The sequence below is a fragment of the Neltuma alba genome, unplaced genomic scaffold (assembly GCF_004799145.2).
Source record: "Neltuma alba isolate B1F8T4 unplaced genomic scaffold, ASM479914v2 tig00010560_pilon, whole genome shotgun sequence".
Taxonomy (NCBI): Eukaryota; Viridiplantae; Streptophyta; class Magnoliopsida; order Fabales; family Fabaceae; genus Neltuma; species Neltuma alba.
The window spans coordinates 1,221,744-1,240,803 of record NW_021635427.1 but is presented as its reverse complement, the minus strand read 5'-3'; the positions used below and the strand labels follow the sequence as shown (position 1 = coordinate 1,240,803).

General features: G+C 28.9%; 1 long non-coding RNA gene across 5 annotated transcripts; it reads right to left on the bottom strand.

The window, feature by feature from the left end:
- Positions 1-1,052: 1,052 nt before the first annotated feature.
- LOC114757103 (uncharacterized) lies at positions 1,053-2,904 on the bottom strand. Of its 5 annotated transcripts, none has more exons than XR_003741531.1 (4): positions 2,835-2,904; positions 2,508-2,587; positions 2,027-2,121; positions 1,053-1,900 (listed from the first exon to the last, which is right to left on the bottom strand). It is a non-coding gene; the product is annotated as an uncharacterized LOC114757103 (long non-coding RNA). The 5 variants fall into 5 exon arrangements; XR_003741533.1 differs by having other exon boundaries at positions 2,796-2,880; XR_003741530.1 differs by having other exon boundaries at positions 2,770-2,869.
- Positions 2,905-19,060: the final 16,156 nt, after the last annotated feature.

The window sequence follows — 19,060 nt, the reverse complement described above, 5'->3', positions numbered from 1 at the left end:
ATAGGAGTAATTTAGAGAAAATTGATAAATATGAGAAATGGGTCTTATATTTAGGATCAAAACCAACTCAACAATTGGATCCTATATTAAGGACTAGAGGAGTATTATTCATTGTACAAGATCCTGAAGTTGTCTTTTTTTTCTGTTAAGAATGGGGTTACACGATTAGGACCAACCAAATAATCCGTTGGTGTTAAATGTAAAAATTAGATAAGTAATTTATAGAAATTAAAAAATTAATTTATTAAGTTATTTGTAAAAGATTTGGAGAAAAGTCCACAATTAAAAATTTTACTGATGAGAAGTATTTAAATCAAAGTAGTGGTGCTCCGTGCATAAAAAATCCACAAAGTGCTCATACTTGCTGTGTATAAAAAGCTCATCGAATTATTCTTATTAATAAAAAATTTTATGGAGATTTTAATTTTCACAAAAATTTTCAAAAAATATGTTGATTTTTCTAAAATAACTTTCTTAATTATTTGTATATATTAAAATTATTCTCATTGATGAAAATCTTCATTACTAATTGTAATTCATAGAAATAATTTATTAAAAAAATTATAAGCTTGGATAACAAAATGAACTGAGATTTTATGTTTAAGATAAAAGCAATCACATAGCTTTTACCAAAAAAAAAAAAAAAACACACACACACACACATAGCCACCTCTTTTATATATATATATATATATATATATATATATTCAGAAAAGAAGGTTGACAATAAAATACTAATCAAGAATTCTAAATGATGATAAAAATGCTGACTTCTTTTCCAAGCAGAATGCAAACAAGTGTGATTCGCGCACTAGTGCAAAATACCCCTTTTGGCTTCAGTTAAAAATATGCTTTCGCTACTATATTGGAGGTGTAGTAGAAGGCAAAGAAGCGAAAGATAGGACTTATGGTGTCTGTCATAAAGGAACAGAAGCCGTAAGTCGTGACTTACGGCGTCTGTTGCACTGAGCAACAGAAGCCGTAAGTCACGACTTACGGCTTCTGTTGCTCAGTGCAATAGACGCCGTAAGTAGTCATTTTTTGAAAAAAAATAGTAATAATAAAACACAAATCCAGTAATTGCCAACTACTCATGAACTAATACAACATTTTTGTCCATACCCAATGTCAGAAGGACTAAAAATGCCAAAGCCAACTTAAATTTCAGCAATTGCATAAATTTGTAATAACACATAAATATAAAAGCCAGATACTCTGCCTAATTTGGCTGACATTCTCTTCAAGCTGAAAGTATTGCTATAGGAATGAGAGAAACCCAAAAACAAATCCTCTGCTAGAGAACATTATTTCATATGAGATGTTACCTTTGAAAAACAAAGCTAACAAATAATTTAAAAAAATAACCTTGAAATCTGGAACTGATAAAAGAGTAAACATAGTTGGACTTGTCCAATCAAGGGATCCAATAACAAGCACTAGGACTCACATATAGAAGTGATTAAATGAGTTAGTGAGTGTGTGTGTGTGTGTGTGTGTGTGTGTTTGTTACCCTGGCTATGCAAGTAGTAGGCTGGTTGATGCTGAAACATCTGTTATAATGATGATTAAGTGTTGATTTCTAATATGAGAATATTTCCACTTCGTTGATCTAAACAACTCCTCCTTATAGCACATCTTGCTTTTATTCGAGGCTGAATGGAGAACACTCAAATGCTTGTTTTGATGGATACGAATATAAAAAATATCAAAATTACCTATATCCCCAAGAGAATAACTAGACAAAATGGTCTTAATTCAAACACAAATATTTTTGTTAATTCATTCTACTCAATGAGATATACCTCAATCAAACGACTGAAAGATAGTAAAAAAAGTGAATGGATCAGTTTATTTGAAATTCAAGTCTATTAGTTCACATCGTACCTGAATAGTGGACTTGCTGCTTGAAATAGCAAAGAAGGGAGAGGAGGAAATAGAACACAAGAATGAAAAATAAGTACTCTACTGAGATGTCATGATTGAATTTTAAAACTTCAAAAAAGGTTTGAGTTTTCGATATATGAACCTGCCCGTCTACTTAGAAGCCGTGATCTTTCAGAAACTCGATGCCGTCATTTCGATATGTTTTCACAATAAGAAGATTTGAGCTTCTCTTGTTCACTGTCACAGGCCAATAGCCAATATATTTCAATGCGATAACAAGATGAACACAACACTATATAAAAAAAAGAAGGCAAGAATAACTCGGTTACGTCAAAAAGGACTCCACTTCAAATGCTACAAATCTAATGGCATTTCTCTGTGATTAAATCGATTGATTTTGTGCACTTTATAAGCTGAAATCGTGATGGGAAGACAGAGGATATGAAATCTATTGTTTCTCTCGTAGAAAAGACATTTTAAAAACTCAAACTCGTTCAATGAACAAATGACTTAAACAGGAAAAAAATTAATAGCGTTAACAAGAATCCTAATTTCCTTGCTAATCAACAAACAAGAGCATTGAGCATAGAAAAATCTAAGAAGAGGCTTAACAAAAATAAAACCTATTTTATTGCATATGGACTTCGGCATTTTTGGCTGTCGCGATGCCTCCTCCAGGGTTCTCCGCTAGGGCTCGTTTCCCCTGCACCATAAGATCAACCTTGACAACAAAATCGAACATGGTGGAGAAAAATAGAAAAAGAAGAAGATATTTCAACCAACATGCCATCATCACACACCCGCAGAAAGGAGCCACAATAATGAGAACAAACATGAACAAAATGAAAGTGAAAAAGGGTGTAGGAGGTGAAACTCATGGCGTACTAAAGAAAATGCCTAACGAAACCCACAAGCAGAGTCGAAGAGCAAGGCAAGAGAAGAAGACCCACGCGTACTGAAGATTGCCAGTGAGAACAAAGAAGACAGATAAGACGAAAGGAAGAGGCGCGCTAAAAATAAATGGACGGAGGGAAAGGGCAGATTTTTTTAAAATATAAGAACAACTTGTGGTGTCTCGTCCAAACAAGGAACAGACACTGTACATTAAAAAAAAAATACTTATGGTGGCTGGCCAAATTTGGACCAGACGCCATAGATGAGAAGGCCTACGACGACTGTCCATTTTGCATCAGACGCAGGAGATTCGAAAAATACCAATGGCTACTGCTTTATCATGAACCAAAGGCCGTAGAATAAAAAATAAATGCCTCCTTTTTATCTGTATATAAAAATATTTACAAACAGTTAAATGTAAATTATAAAATCAATTAGAAGCAAGGTTATCATAAAAAAATAAAAACTTTTAACTTTGTAAAAAGAATAAGATAATTTAAAAACTAATTAAAACTCAAGTATTTGAATTAAAAGATTAAATTTTTTCTTTGCATAAGTTAAGAAAATAAAAGTAAAGTAATTATATGTTTGTTTTATAGAGGATAAGAGCTAATATATATAATGAAAAATAATTTAAAATCATTATAAATACTTATGAAGTCTGTTCAATGTTGAACAGAAGCCATATGTTAGCTTATAGCATCAGGTTTGTGAAGAATTGAAGCGAAAAGTTTCCAACTTATATACTACTTCTGTTCCTTGTGTAACTGACACAAAAAATAGTAGCTAAATCAGTATTTTGCACTAGTGGCGAGTCCATTTTAGGCTTTCTGACTTGTGTTTTTGTATATGTGTACGTCTTCTAAGCATGAACTTATATAATTTTATAATTGTGAGACTCATCACTGATCTGATAAATTATTATAATAAAAATAAATAAACCATGTAATGTAAGACAAGCAATATTTATCAAATCTTATAATTATTTCTAGATAATTGATTTTCTACAAAAAAAAAATTATACTACGATTGATGACTTATTTAGAGTGGAAAAAATTTAACAATATTCTAAATTAAACATATGAAGTTCATATCAGACTTTTTAAATATTGACATAAGTTAAATTTATAACTCATTAATTTTTATATACAAAATAATATGATAGAAAAAAATTAGGCAAAAGATCACCATTTTGACCTTGTAATTTTATAAAGTGTCTTTTTAATCTTTCAACCTCGATGTTGTTAACATGTAATGTTAATATTAAAATTTCAAAGGTTAAGAAAATTCTCAAATACTCAATATTAGGTTTAATTTTCAAAATAACAATGATTATTTAAAAAGAACAACATTTGAGACTAATAATATTATAGTTAGAGGATTGAAGAGATATTTTTAAAATTAAGCAACCATGCTGAAATATTGTCTAAAATTAGAAGATCAAAAGTGTATTTTAGTGAAAAGAATTATATTGATATAACCACCCCTATTGTTTTTTTTTTTTTGACAATACCTGATTCGGGGCTGAAGCCATGTTTGATGCATGGGTCTCAAATTTGAAAATTGGAAATAAGAATGGATTGGGCGTGGAAGTGAAATTAGAAGTGAGATTGAGATTTAAAATTATGTTTGTTATTGAGTAAAATTTGGAGGGAGTGATTGTATTAATTTTATTTTTAAATTAGGGTTAAAGTATTTTTTTTCTTTAAGTTTACACAAAGTTTCAATTTGATTTCTTAATTTTAAAAAAATATATTTTTTAGTTTTTTAACCATAAAATCATTAACAAAAGATGGTGTTATTAAAATCTTGAATATTAATAAAATATTTTTCAATACTGACATACAAAGTTTAATTTTCAAAACAATCCTGATTATTGCAGAAAATTATCATTTAAGACAAACAATGTTAGGATTAAAGGACTAAAAATATATTTTTAAAAGTTAAAGGACTAAACTAAAACCTTGTATACAAGTTAATAACCATATATATATTTTAACCTTAAATTAATTAAAAATTGTAAAAAGACTATGATAACCTTGTTACTAAAAAAGTCTTCGTTGTTACTTGTTAGGAGGAAAGAGAGGGCATTTCAGTCTTAAAAATCTCAATTCTAGGATAAATCTCCCATACCACCTTTCCAAATACATGTCATTCTCTAATTCTATTTATATGAGTTTAGTTAGTCCACTCATATGGGTTTATTTAGCCCCGAGTAATAAAATATGTTTTCCTAATCTCATTATAATTAAATAAAATTTAGGAATAAGGTGCGCCCAGCACCCTGAACTATTTACCCAGGTGCGTCCAGTGGCCTAAAGTAATTTTGGATGCATCCAGTGTCCTAAACTAATTAAAATGGTGCGTCCATATCCCAGGCTAACAGAAATGTTATGTTTAACTGTTACTTTCCTGATTCAGCTTAAAGTTGACCCTAGATATTCTAAATGGTACACATATAGACATTTGATATGTATTATTCTTACTCAAAATTGAATTTATTTCCTTCCTCTTCTTCTAAATAAATTGACTTTTGAGTAAGAATAATACACATCGGGTGCCCATGTGTCTACCATGTAAAATATCTAAAGTCAACTTTAAACTGAGTCAGGAAAGTAACAGTTAAACATAACATTTCTATTAGCCTGGAATATGGACGCACCATTTTAATTAGTTTAGGACACTGGATGTACCCAAAATTACTTTAGGCCACTGGACGCACCTGGGTAAATAGTTCGGGGTACTAGGCGCACCTTAACCCTAAAATTTATTTGAGAGAGAATTAATTAGGAAAAGAGAAGCAATGTGATAATAGAAAATTAATCATATTTTATTAAAACAATATAAACATGTCAAATTCATATGAATCATATCCATACTTTTTAATTTTAATTCATAAGCTCAACAAAATCTAATTTAAAGAATTTAAAAATTATGTATAAATTATTATCATTTAAACCAAGACTAAAATGTCAAAAATTTTAAATTACCGACAGCATTTATCACAGATTTTTTTTTTTTATAGAAATTTCCGATTGCATTTATCAATGGCAGCACGGCACGGCTTTGTTTGGTTCAACCGAAATACAATTTCTAACGGAAAAATTCTGTCGATAATTTTTGTCAGTAATTAAAAATATTTTTATAATGTCACAAACAATTTCTCGTATCAAATATTTTTTTAGTGGACTTTTCTAACTCTAACTCCTACCTTTCAATGCTTCATTGCAAAAAAAAAAAAAAAGCTAGATATTCTACCACAAAAGCTAAGCATGGATAACATAGAAAAAGCCAAATTAAAAAACAAAACAAAACACACACACAACTCCAATCCTAAATATAGGAGTTGCTAAGAGGTTGTTTTTTGTCACAAATATAATACTTTAATTCACTTTATATTTTATATTTATTACTTTTTAAATTAATTTATTTAATTTATAAATTAATGATATATAATCTAATGCCATGCATAGAGATATTTTCAAGAGATAAGTCATATTTGTTAGAACTAAATAATTTATTTGGTTTTATTAATCTACCCAAATAATTACGTTGTTCTTATATTAAAAATCAAAAGAGAGAGCGTATGAGATAAGGTAATATAATTTTTTCAAAAGAAAAACGTGGCCATGGAGGATTCAAAGCGTAACATCACCAAGTGAAAAAAGGCAAGATTAGACTATGAACAAAAAGACCCGTGTAAAGAAGACTATAAGAAGGCAACTTGTTTTCTTTCTGCCTAAAAAGTGAAGGCAAAATGTTAGGGTTGGAAAATGACTTTATTTATTGAATTTTTTGTTGACCACTATAAATAATCGTGTGTGTGAGGGAAAGGAGAGAGACATAATCGTTTCTTCCTGGTGTAATAGTAATTTATTTATTTTTTAGGGTTAAAGTGTAAATTTCCTCCTAATCTTATTTCTCATGTTTCTGGAAATGCAACTTTACCCATAACATTTTTTTTATGTAATTTTACTCATGATTGATTTTTTTTAATGCATGGATAAAATTGCACAAAAGAGATTTAGGTAAAATTGCACCGATAAAAAAATTGGGGTACCGGGTGCATCTGAAAAATAAAATTCCCATTTTTTATTCTCATATTTGTTTATATTTAATTTTATTTTATATGGGACTTTTTATTATTTTTATTCATATTTAACTGCAAAATAAATACCACGCAAAGAAGAGAGAAGTTGAGTGCGAAGGTAGAGAAAGTATTTAGTAAAACACTTGTGTCGTCCAAAAGTGATGAGTTGGTGTATGTTTCAACACGAAAGATAAAGAATTCCCGGCAAGAAAACATGTGCAAAACACACGTTTATTCGAAAAAAATGGATTTCCTTTATTCATGGGACAGAGGCAATAAATTTAGAAGGCGCAATTTATTTATTTATTTAAAAAATTGAAAAATTAAAATATGGGACAGAAAATTATAAGAAAAATAAAAAAATGTAATAAATGTATCAAATAAAATTGGACCAAAATTGAGTATTATAAAAATGGCAAAAAGCCCAAAAACAAAATAAAAAACATAACAAAGGAAGAAAGTGAAGAAATTGAGTGGGTATATGGAGAAGAAATATGTCGTCAAAACTTGTATTATACAAAAGTGATTAGATATGAAATTGGATTAAGGGCATTAATAAAAATTGTATTCTTGCTTTTGCATTGCCGCGATGCTTGTGGGATTCTCTTGCATATGGCTCAAGCCTTTGTAAGGATCCGCATAAAAAGAGGTTACACTGTGTTGTCACTGACATAAACACCAACGTCAATCTAAGTATCTAACAAGGTTGGCTCAAACGAAAATGTCTTGTTACTTATAATATGATAAATTAAAGTTTGAAGTTTTATTAGAAGATGTGCCTACATTTAATACTTGACAGTGTTTCAAATATGATTACTTTCAATAAAATAATATCTGTGCCTAGCAGTTTTTAAAAAAAAAAAGTTAAGGCACAAATATATCATGTAAGTTTCCACTCAAAAACACTAGGTACTTATAAGTTTTTTTTTGTTCAATATTGTCCCGAAAATTTAAAATCATAGTAATTTTTCCCTCTACTATTTAAAAACTAACAATCACTGTTAAAATAATGACGTTAACTATTAATATTTTAATAGTAGGAAACAAAATTGTTATGATTTTAAACTTATGAGACAATATCAAACCTAAAAAAACTTCTGAATGTCTGGCATTTTTTAGTAAAAATTTTCGAAACAAATTTGTATTTTAACAAGAAAAAAAAAAGCACTAATCTCAACCATAGAGAACATTCAAGAAATCAACCTATGATCAATTGAGATGGAATTCAAGAAAAGTCAAGCAAGAATTAATTCAAGCGTGATAAGGTTGTTGGAGTGATTATAAGATATTCAATCAAGAACGTATACACTAAATAATAGGTAAAGTTTATTTAACATTCTAAGACATTGTTTTATTCAATCTTATCAGAATGGTATATATAGAGCAAAATATTTATAAGAAAAATAAGACTCTTGACTAGCTAGGTACTCTTTAAAAAAATTCTACTTGACGTGTATTTTATGATAAATAGATGGATAGACAGCTCATATTGTGTTATGTCACTTTAATTCATATTGTATTCTTATATCCAATTCTTAATATAAAAGCTTTTTGGATATTCAATTTAGTTCTAAATAGACATCAATCCATTTTATCTCTAATATTTATTTATTTTGCTCTCAAGTAATTTCTATGATGTACACTTGTTAAGAAATTTTTCATAAGAGGTATATATAGTTTCCATGCTTATGATTAACAAGCTTATTTTAGGAAAGATAACATACATTTATTACAAATAACTAAGTTAACTAATTTTCTTAATATTTACAAATTAATTATTTAACTCTTATATAAGAATACAAGCGGCGTAATCCTCAAATCAGTTTTCTTTCCATTATTTGAAGATTTTAGAAAAACAATAGCTTGTGATGATGCCAGGTGCTTTTGATACTAGCAGAGCAACCTTTGGCATGATCATGATTAGCAAATGGTATGAACAAGCAGTTTAAACACCGTAATAAGAATGACATATTATTAAGTAGACATTATGAATTTGATAACTATTAATCTTACAAGGTTTAGGCTATTTGCTTGTATTAAGTAGGCAAGTTCCCAAACCACTCATCACAAGCTATTCGTTTTTCAATATTTGTTTAAAAAAATAATTATGAACATTCTTATTGTTCATTTTTGGTTGTTATATGTTTGAGACCGCGCAGTTGAAACGTTTCATTATTTGGCAAAAAAAGAAAAAGAAATGTTTTTATTGGATAGGGGAGTGAATGGGGTTTGGGTGAAATAATTCTTTCGAAAATGCATTTAATGGGTGTGTTGTTAACAAATCATATTGTTTATAACACGTAAAATGGTGCAGTTTATTAGAAATTCTAAAATATATTTTATATTAATTTTGCTGGATAATATTATTTCATAAGTTGTAAATAATTTCATTTATTTATTTTAATTATGCAGAACACATAACATATCTAGTCAATGTCAAAATTAAATTAAAACAATATTGAAATCAATTTACATATGAACTCAAAAAGTTACTAAAAAGTCAGAAAAGGGACCAAGTCATTAGAGGGAAAATTCAATCAAAGGACCATATATAACTTCCTAAAATTTACAATTAGCTATCTACGAAACTGAAATTATTCAAAAGATCCAAGGGATGTATTTTTTGCCATAATAGACTACCAAAAAAAGTTGGAACAATTTTCTCTAAAAACAAACTATTTTTAAATGTGCAATTTTTTTTAACAATTTTGCTGTTAATTATGGTTTAAGTTTCTCGACTATATATGTGTGTGTATGTATATGGTTTTCAAAGTTTAAAATCAATCAAACTATCATATACGTAGAAGTTATAACATAACAAAATTATCTTCTAAGCTTTAGAATTCGGGATAACTTTTAACAACTGTTGGGAAACTTCCATCCCCGATCAATCCAGAGAGAATAATAAAAGGGGGGGATTTAGATTTAAAGATCATAACTAAAAAAAAAAATATCATAACTTTGTGAAAATCACAATAAATTACTGATCCAATCTAAAGCCGGTAATATCAACCAACCTATTGGTTACAAGTTAGCCTATAACGGGCTCAAGGATCGACTTCTAGCAAGCTGGTATTTTACCAACCCAGCCTGCTGTCACTTTTTTTAATTTATTTTTTGCATTTTGTTTTTTTAATAAAATCTATTCCAATTCCTAAATATCTAAAATGAAACATTCAAATAAAAATTATCATAAATAAAACATGGAATCCAAAATTTCAAATATCCCAAAATATTAAAAATGCATGATAAATCATTTAGAATGATTAAACATACATCCCAAATTAAAACACAACAAATCGAAATCAACAAAACACACATACAATGTCACAAATCACTATCAAGTGCTCAACCATCAGTCATAGGGTTCGAAGCATGATCTGAAAATATAAAATTAATTTGGTTAGGCTTGAGAAGTAGAACTACCTTCTTTTTGCTCAGCTAACTCTCTACTACAAATAAAATTCATAATACAAAATAAAAAATATAATACAATATGGTAATTTTAAATAATGAGAATGATATAAAAGACTAAAGGAGTAAATATAATTATATTTAAAGGGAGGAAAAATTTTAAAATAAAATAAAATGGGCTAACTCGCCAATCTCGTGAGTTAGTCTATGTGAGTTCGGTCTTGACAGTTATGACATTAAAAAATTCGTTTTAAAACGAGTTTAATTTTCATTAACCCAACTTGCTACTTCTTAGGGGGTTGGCGGGTTGAGCCTGTGAGCTCAACCTATATTACCAGGTCTAATTCAGTCCTTAACATAGAACTTAATAGGAGTATTAGTATAATCTTAAATATAAGACCTATTTGTAATATTTATTATTATTTTTGAATTATATATGTTTTCGATTGCCACTTTTTTAAACTTTAAATTAAGAGTGTTCACGAGACGGGATGGGACCGGGATAGGATGGAGACGGGACAGTATTTTTGTCTCGCGTCCCATCCCATTTCCCCTTTTTTTAAAAAAAAATTATAATTTTTGTATGAATTTTTTTTATGTTATAATACTTATTTTTCATTAGGCTTCTAAAGATAAAAACATTATAAGAAAAATTATGTAGAAAGCTTAATTATATAGTTTAAAAAAAGTGTAAAAATAATATTGTAAAAAAAATACTGTAAAAGAAACACTTTATGAATTATTTTACTGAGGAATGAGATTTTGTTAAGATAATACTACAATTTAAAAGCTAAAAATCACTATAAAAATAATAATTATTATTAATAAGTAAATTAAATAATCTAATAATAATTATTAATAAATAATTTTTTTAAAAAAATACTTTGGGACAGGATGACCCCATCCTGCGTCCCATCCTGTCCCGAATTTTTTTTCTCTTGTCCCGCCCCATCTCAAACTCACCGGGATGGGGACAGGACAAATTGTTAAATACCCTTATTTTAAATAAGGATATTTTGAAAAAATATGTCATATTTCTATTAGGCTAAATGTAAAAACAAATTAGGAAGTTGGTTTTTATATTAAATGTAAGAGTTTAATATTTTTGTCTTTCATATTTATTATTTTTCACAAACAAATTTATCTTACTTTTACATTAATATATAATTAAAAATGAAAATAATTTATAGTATGATTAGCTGACCAAAACTATCCCCACGTAATGTAGAATTAGGGGTGAAAACAGGTCAAGTTTCAACTTAACAGGCTAGGCCGGTCTTATAACAAATCAGTCTAAACTTGACCTGTGACTTGTCATAGGCTTTTTTTATAGCTTAAGCCCAATCTATATAAAAGCCTGGTTTGACTTGACCGTGTTAAAAAAATCTGCATGCTTAAAAACTTCAAAAAAAGCAAACAATAAGCCATAATTACATAAATCAATATAAAATTATAATAACTCCATTTAAATTATCTAAAATATAATATAAAATATGATATAATCTAATCAATCAACAATATAACACCAAATAACAATTTTGATTATAATTACAAAATTTCCTCACTCCTCTCCAATAAGGCTTACCTGTAGGTGGACGATAGTCAGCAAATTCTCAACTTCGATGTTTTCCAATTATGAGCTGCAGCAAGTATACGATTTTGTTCTCAACAAAGTGCTTTGCGCTTTCACAAAATAATTTAGTTATGAAATTTGCGTTTCTCTTGTCTTTATTTATGAAATAGAAACTGTTCCAATCCAATTATGTACCACTACTTCGGACCCTTAATATAAAAACTTATTTAACTTTTATTTTGATTCGAAATATAAGATTTCAGTCGATTTTTTTTAAAGATTTATTTATTTTTTAAGATAGTTCTTATAATAATAATAGTTCTAATCAATACATTTGATTAGTATTGATACTTTGAAAAATATAATACCTATTTATTACAAATAACTAATTAAATTAATTTTTTTAATCTACTTAAATTAGTTAACTAGCTCTTATAATAAAAATCAAAGGTGGTATATCATTGCACGTGGGAAATTGGGAAAGCTAAAAAAAAAAAAAGGCACTGGGCAAAAAGAAAAAATGTTATTTAGTTGAGAGAGTAAAAATATTTAGTCCGCAGTGGGATAATAATTAAATACTACTTCTCGTCTTTAATATGAAACATTATTTAATTTTTATTTTGATTTTAAATATAAGATTCTAATATATTTTGTTTATCATATATTTATTTTCAAAATGATCTTTCTAATAACGGTAATTCTAGCTAATATACTTGATTAGTGCGAATATTTTTAAAAAAATAACACATATTTATTACAAATAAATAATTTAACTTATTTTCTTAATCTACTTAAATTAGCTAACTAGCTATTATATTTAGGATTAAAAGTAGTATTAGCTGAAATTGTTGGTAAAAAATATTAATTAAAATTATAACAGGTCCAAGCTGCCTAACAAGCTTGATAGGCCTTTTAGCAAGCTTGAACAGTAATAAAAGTAGGTCTTTCCAAAGGCTTGAGTCCTTTTTTTTTTTTAAATAAACCAGGTGAAGTCAAGTCAAATACAAGTCAGATTACAGGCTGCCTGACTTATGTTAATTAGAATGCAAATAAAAAAATTGAATAATCTAAAATATTTTCTCATGATACAAGGGTTAAGCCCCAAAAAATACTAATCCTGCGAGGAGACGCGGCTCAGACTTATAGTCCTCCTGCAAAATACCAGAAACTTCACACCGTACAGCTTCATTAAACGAAAAAAACAAAAAGCTGAGAATGCACCAGCCGGGAAATCGAGACCACGGGTCTGTACCGTGGCAGGGTACTTTTTCGAGACGAGTGGGCAAGCCGAAGCTTGGTGGGCAAAGTTGTGAGTTGGGACATGACATTAAGCTTCCTGATTTCCTTTTTTTCTTTCAAGAAAACAATAAAAAAAATCATACTTAAATATGAAATTCTCAAATAGTCACTCAAGTAATGAAGATTTTTTTTAATCATATATAATCAATTAGGACTTTTAAATTTACTAAAATGACTATATTTTTCTGAGTAATTTTTTTTTGTCAAAAAGAGAAGTCGACGCATGTTAACAATTCTTTTAATATGATTAGCAAGTTATTTAACATTATTATTATTGTTTTTAAAGAAAGTTTTTTTAGGGAATTGAAAAGGAGGTATTTTCATAATTTCACTAACATTATTAATAAGTCATGTAACGATATTAACAATTCCCGTAATGCCATTAATAACATGATTTGAGAGCTTATTACACTTAGAGTAATTAGTCATAACATCATAAATGGGGAATTTTATAATTTTTGTAATGCGGTTAACAAGTTCTTTAATGTTATTAACAAACTCATTATCACCTTTAACAATAGGCTTTTCAGGGAATTAAAAAAGTTGCTCTTTTATAACTTCAATAATACTGTTAACAAATTTTATAACAATATTAACAACTTTCGTAATGTCATTAACCACGTGATCTGAAAGTTTCTTACACTTGCAGAAATTAGTCATGACATTATAAATGAAAATTTTACAATTCCTGTAAAGCGCATTGCGGTTAACAAGTTGTTTAATACTATTACCAAGCTTGTTGTCACTTTTAACAGCAGGATCAGGCCTGTAATTTCAAATTTTTTTAATCAAATCCTTACTCAATTATTAAAGCCATTGGTGCTTAATTATCACAATGCAATGGAATCTAGATACAAGAAAATAATGCAAGAGAATAAGAAGATCATGAAAAACCACCATGTTCAATCTTTCTAAAACCCTACAAAGTGCCCAGTGTGAAAACGCATCAACAAAGAAAAGCTTGTGCTCACTGATTATTGAGCAAAATTTTCTCTTGGTATGACAGAATCTTTGTATATCTTTGATCATCCTCCAACTAGCTGGATGAATTGGAGGGTGACAAGGGAACCTAGGTTATATGTACTACCCTCATATCAATAACATAAGAATCAGTTTGCAGTTGGATTTAATCTTAAATATAATATCTTAATTCACTTTATCGCCTAAATTTATAATTTTTTCAAAAGTATCCCTATTGATTGTAAGGAGTTTGCACTATGAGGCAAGTCTTATACACATGATTAAGAAGGATAGTTTAGAAAAGTTAACATATGTAACATCCCAAATTTTATTTGGGCTTTATAGTGATAATGATTATTTAAAGAAGAACTAAGAGAATTAAATTATCAATTTTTCAAGTTTATCATAAAAGATTAAAGAAATCAGAGATTTAGAAGTGAATCAAATTGAAGGAATTAATCACAAACAGTTACCTTATATGGGTATATATACACATAAATAAGTGCATTGAAAAAAATAAAAATAAAATTTATATATATGTATATGTATTGAAAATAAAGAAATAATAGAAAACAATTAACAAAACAGAGAAGATGAAACGGATTGAAATTCAAAACATTTGAAATATTGTATGTGAAATTAGATTTAATGGGAAGTTAAATTAAAAAAATGGTTTAAATTTAAAAATATATATATCTCCGAATGATCTTGGGAGATTTTCATATAGTCAGATATATCTTTTAAGTTTAAGAGGATTTGAAATAATAATAACATTAATATAAGATATATATATATATATATATATATATGTTAGTGGCAATCTCACCCAAGAGGAGGGTGGATTGGGTGAGTTATAAAAATCTTACGAATGAAAAAAAGCAGTAAGCTAAACAGAAATAGACACATAATTTATATTGGTTCGGTCTGAACCACTTGACCTACGTCCAGTCCTCAGAACACCTCTGAGTATTTCACTAAGTTCCAAGATTAAACGGGTTTTTGGTGCCGCAGTACAATAATTGATTCGCTCAATTACTCCCTCTTACTACTTGTAAGGTTACAGACCTACTCAAGAATCTACACTCTTGAGTTTCACTCAGAAAGTAATTAAGGATAATATGTAGAGTTTCTCACAGAGTAAATAGATGAGAAACACTGAAACTCAGTACAAACAAGAACAGAGTATTGAATGCAACAGTAAGTTATTTGCAGAAGGTAGCTTGCGTATTTAATCTATGCATTCAATGCTTCATCGCACCTTTTATAGTTGACGAAGTTTAATAACTGTTAGATGGAAGAGCTTCTAGCTGTTGAGAGTTCGGTTGCATGTTTTTCCAGTTGCAATGGTTTTCGCTATTAATGCTTCTGACATGGTAGGTTACAAGCTACTAAACAATCGTTGGATAACCGTTGAGTTCTTCGTAAACTATAATAATACTTCAATCTAATAAGTTTTTTTATTGCAGAGTAAAGCTCAGGAGCATAACTGATCAAATGATAAAAAATGAACATTTATAGTTTGAAAGTGGAATCAATCAGTTGCTAAATGTATTGAATAAGAATTGGACATCCTTGATCGAAGTAATGATCGATGACTAGTTGATTGATCAAATTATCGATTAATCAAATAGAAAGAATTTGAAATAGGCAAGTTCATTTATCTATCAAGTTATGGATTAATAATTTATCAATCAAGTAATTGATAAATGAAAGTAGTGACTTCAGAAAAACATGCAGAGAAAAAGCTCAAGGTCACTTTTGATTTTGAATCCCTTAAAATAGAGAATTAGGATAAACAAGAAGGCTGAGAAAACCTTGAAAGGAAATAATCAACATATTTTGAGAATCACGGTAACTTGTTGATGTTTAATTAGAAAGAGTCAATGATCGATCAAGTGATCGAAAACTGCTTGATCAATCAAGCTATCGATAAAGCAAAGTGAGATAGAAATAGATTTTCAAGGAACAATGATCAAGTACTTTATTGATAAATGAATGATAGAAGACTTGATCGATAAAAGAGATTTGGCAAAGAGTTTTTCAAAAGGGCACAAAACCAATGATGATCAATTAAGTGATCGATTAATGTTTGATCGAGTAAGTGATCGATAAAATATAACAGAGAGACTTAGTTCTGAAATGCCAGGGAAAAGTTTGATCGATCACGTTATGTGAAAACGAGACATTCAGATATATGGGTGATCGATCATTTTATCGATAATTAGATTATCGATCAGGTGATCGAAAAAACATAACTTAAAAAGTAGAGCGAGATAGCGATGATTGATCATTTGATCAATAAATTACTGATCGATCAAGTGATCGATAAATCAACCAGATAACAACCTTGAACAAAGACATTTCGAGTAGGTTATTAAGCAATATTCGATCATGTTATCAAAAAATATTTGATCGACAAAGTGATCGATAAATGATGACAGAAACAAAATATAACCAAAGCGAAAGAGCTTTACCATTTATCTGTCTTCTTATCCATGACCTATTTATTGATCAAGTTATCGATATATACTTACCAAAATTGTATCCCATTATCTGATAGATGTTTGATCATTAGATTATCGATAAATTGATCAATAATTTTCTACAAACTTCTATACAAAACAATGTTAACAATGATCGATCAATTGATCGATCAACACATATAAACTGATTTATCTATCAAGTTATCGATTAATATTTCTACTAAGTTACTCATTTACATAGGGAATTTATCTGACAAGTGATCGATAAACCCTTGATCGATCAACTTATCAAAACACAAATTACCCAATTTGTTATCATCAAAACCTTAAATCTAACAATATATAATTAAATTAAGATAAATTTATTAATTTTAAGAATATATTAGCCTACCCTAATTCTTTTTCCCCACACACATTTGTTACCTAGCTGCCGCTCAGTTTCTCATTTAGCCTTCACTGTTGTGGCCTTTCGAAAGTAGTTACTCCTTCTTTTACCAACTAAGCATCCTATCCTCATAAATCCATATCCATTCAAGGTAAAATCTGCCACTCTTGTTTTCTTTTCCCTCTTGTTTCATTTTCTTTCTCATAATTCCCCCTGTTCTTCTTCCTTTTTTGTTTTTTTCTCCTGTTCACTCGTAGGTCTTATTATTATCACCAACCCCAAAACATACATACATACATATATATATATATATATAGGTGTGTACTTACTTCTCTCACATCTACTTCTCATTGTTTTAATTTTTCTTTCTTCCATTGATTCCTCTCTTTCCTTGCCTTCTTCCTCCTAACATGTTTTTATTCGTACATACACGTATTGATAGGGGCCAAAAATACAACTCTTTAATTTGTTTTCGTGCTCCTCTCTTCCAGAAATATATATATGTATAAAAGAAATTCAACATTTGTTATGAATATAAACTTGAGAATTTTTGGATTTTATGTAAAGTAAGGATTTCATAGACGTCATTATAAAATGTTAAATTTTAATAATACTTCCAAAACATTAATTATAAGAAGTTAATAATATTTATTATGAGTTCTCTAGGATAACTCTGAAGCCTTAGACTAACTTTAATGTATCTTTAAAATAAGTTTGGATATATATATGTATTTTTTTCTCAAGTTAAATTGATATTTTTATCATGTTGACTTTATAGATTCTCTTTGAGAACTTTATGTATGATTGCTAGAGAGGTAGAAGAAATTAGGTAACTTGGGCTTTTTTTTTCCCAATGTGTGTGCAAGCTTTGTTTGTTGTGATTAAATGTATAATGATGGTATTACACACACACATGTATGCTTAAATGATGCAAATAAATTGATAAGATTGAAAAAGGAAAAGAATAGGATTGTATTATTTTCTATTATTTGAATTCTCTTTTATGCGTGATTATTATTGTGGAAATTTATGGTGATTTTTTTTCTTTTAAGCATGCTTGCATGTATTGGATTTGTTGCATATTCATGACATGCATTAGCGGTTGGACTAGGAGTTTATAATATTGGTATATAAGATATACTGTGATCATGTGGTTTGCCTCCACTTAATGCAAAGTGGTTGGCCTTTTTAGGGCTCCTTTTCTTAATACTTACTTGGTTAGGTTTGTAGAGGGGGAACGTAGGACAGTGACACCTCTTGGGTTGTTATTTAAGGAGTTGAGGTATCGTCTAGGCTTGGGCTTTGTACCTTTGGTCGGGTATATTCCAAGTGCTAGAGTAGCTTCGATTGGTCCAGTATGTGGGCCAAACCGTGAATAAGCCTATGGTTCCAGTCAGCAGAATAAGGTTGGATAGAGCAATAAGGGAGGAAGCATCCATTGCATATGAACAGGATATACTTGTGATTGTCATGAAATTAATTATATCATTTGCAAATGATTATTTAAGTTGCTTCCTTAGTTATTTATAAAACCGATATTAATTACTTGTGTGTAAAGGTTTGTGTGTGCATGATTAAACTCTAGGTTACTGAGATATTAGTGCTCACCCCTTTAATTTAACATTTTCAGGAAAAGGTTCAAAATAAGGGAAGTCACTTGAGGAGTGAGCTCGAAGGTTCTGTTGTATTCCTCATGTGTGATACATGTTTCCTCCATTTATATTTAATTTTTCGATGGCTCTAAGATATTTCTTTTGCATTCATTTGTTTTTTTTTTTTAAAAAAAAAGGCTATACTTGATTTACATGATAACTCTACTAATTTACTACTTAAAATTCTATTTATACTTTAACGTTAGTCTTAAAATAGTTTTATTTTTGCTTGTTAAGTATACATTTTTCTTTTAACTATGATAGACTTTTATCACTCTAGCTTTGTCTTTTCTATCATGGTTAACTTTTATCAGTTAGGTTTCAAATTTTTCTACCATAGTAGATTTCTTTTGACTTTGTCTTCCTTGCAATTACACAACTTTAAGTCATTATAATTATTATGAAAGAATGGTGTTACAGCATATA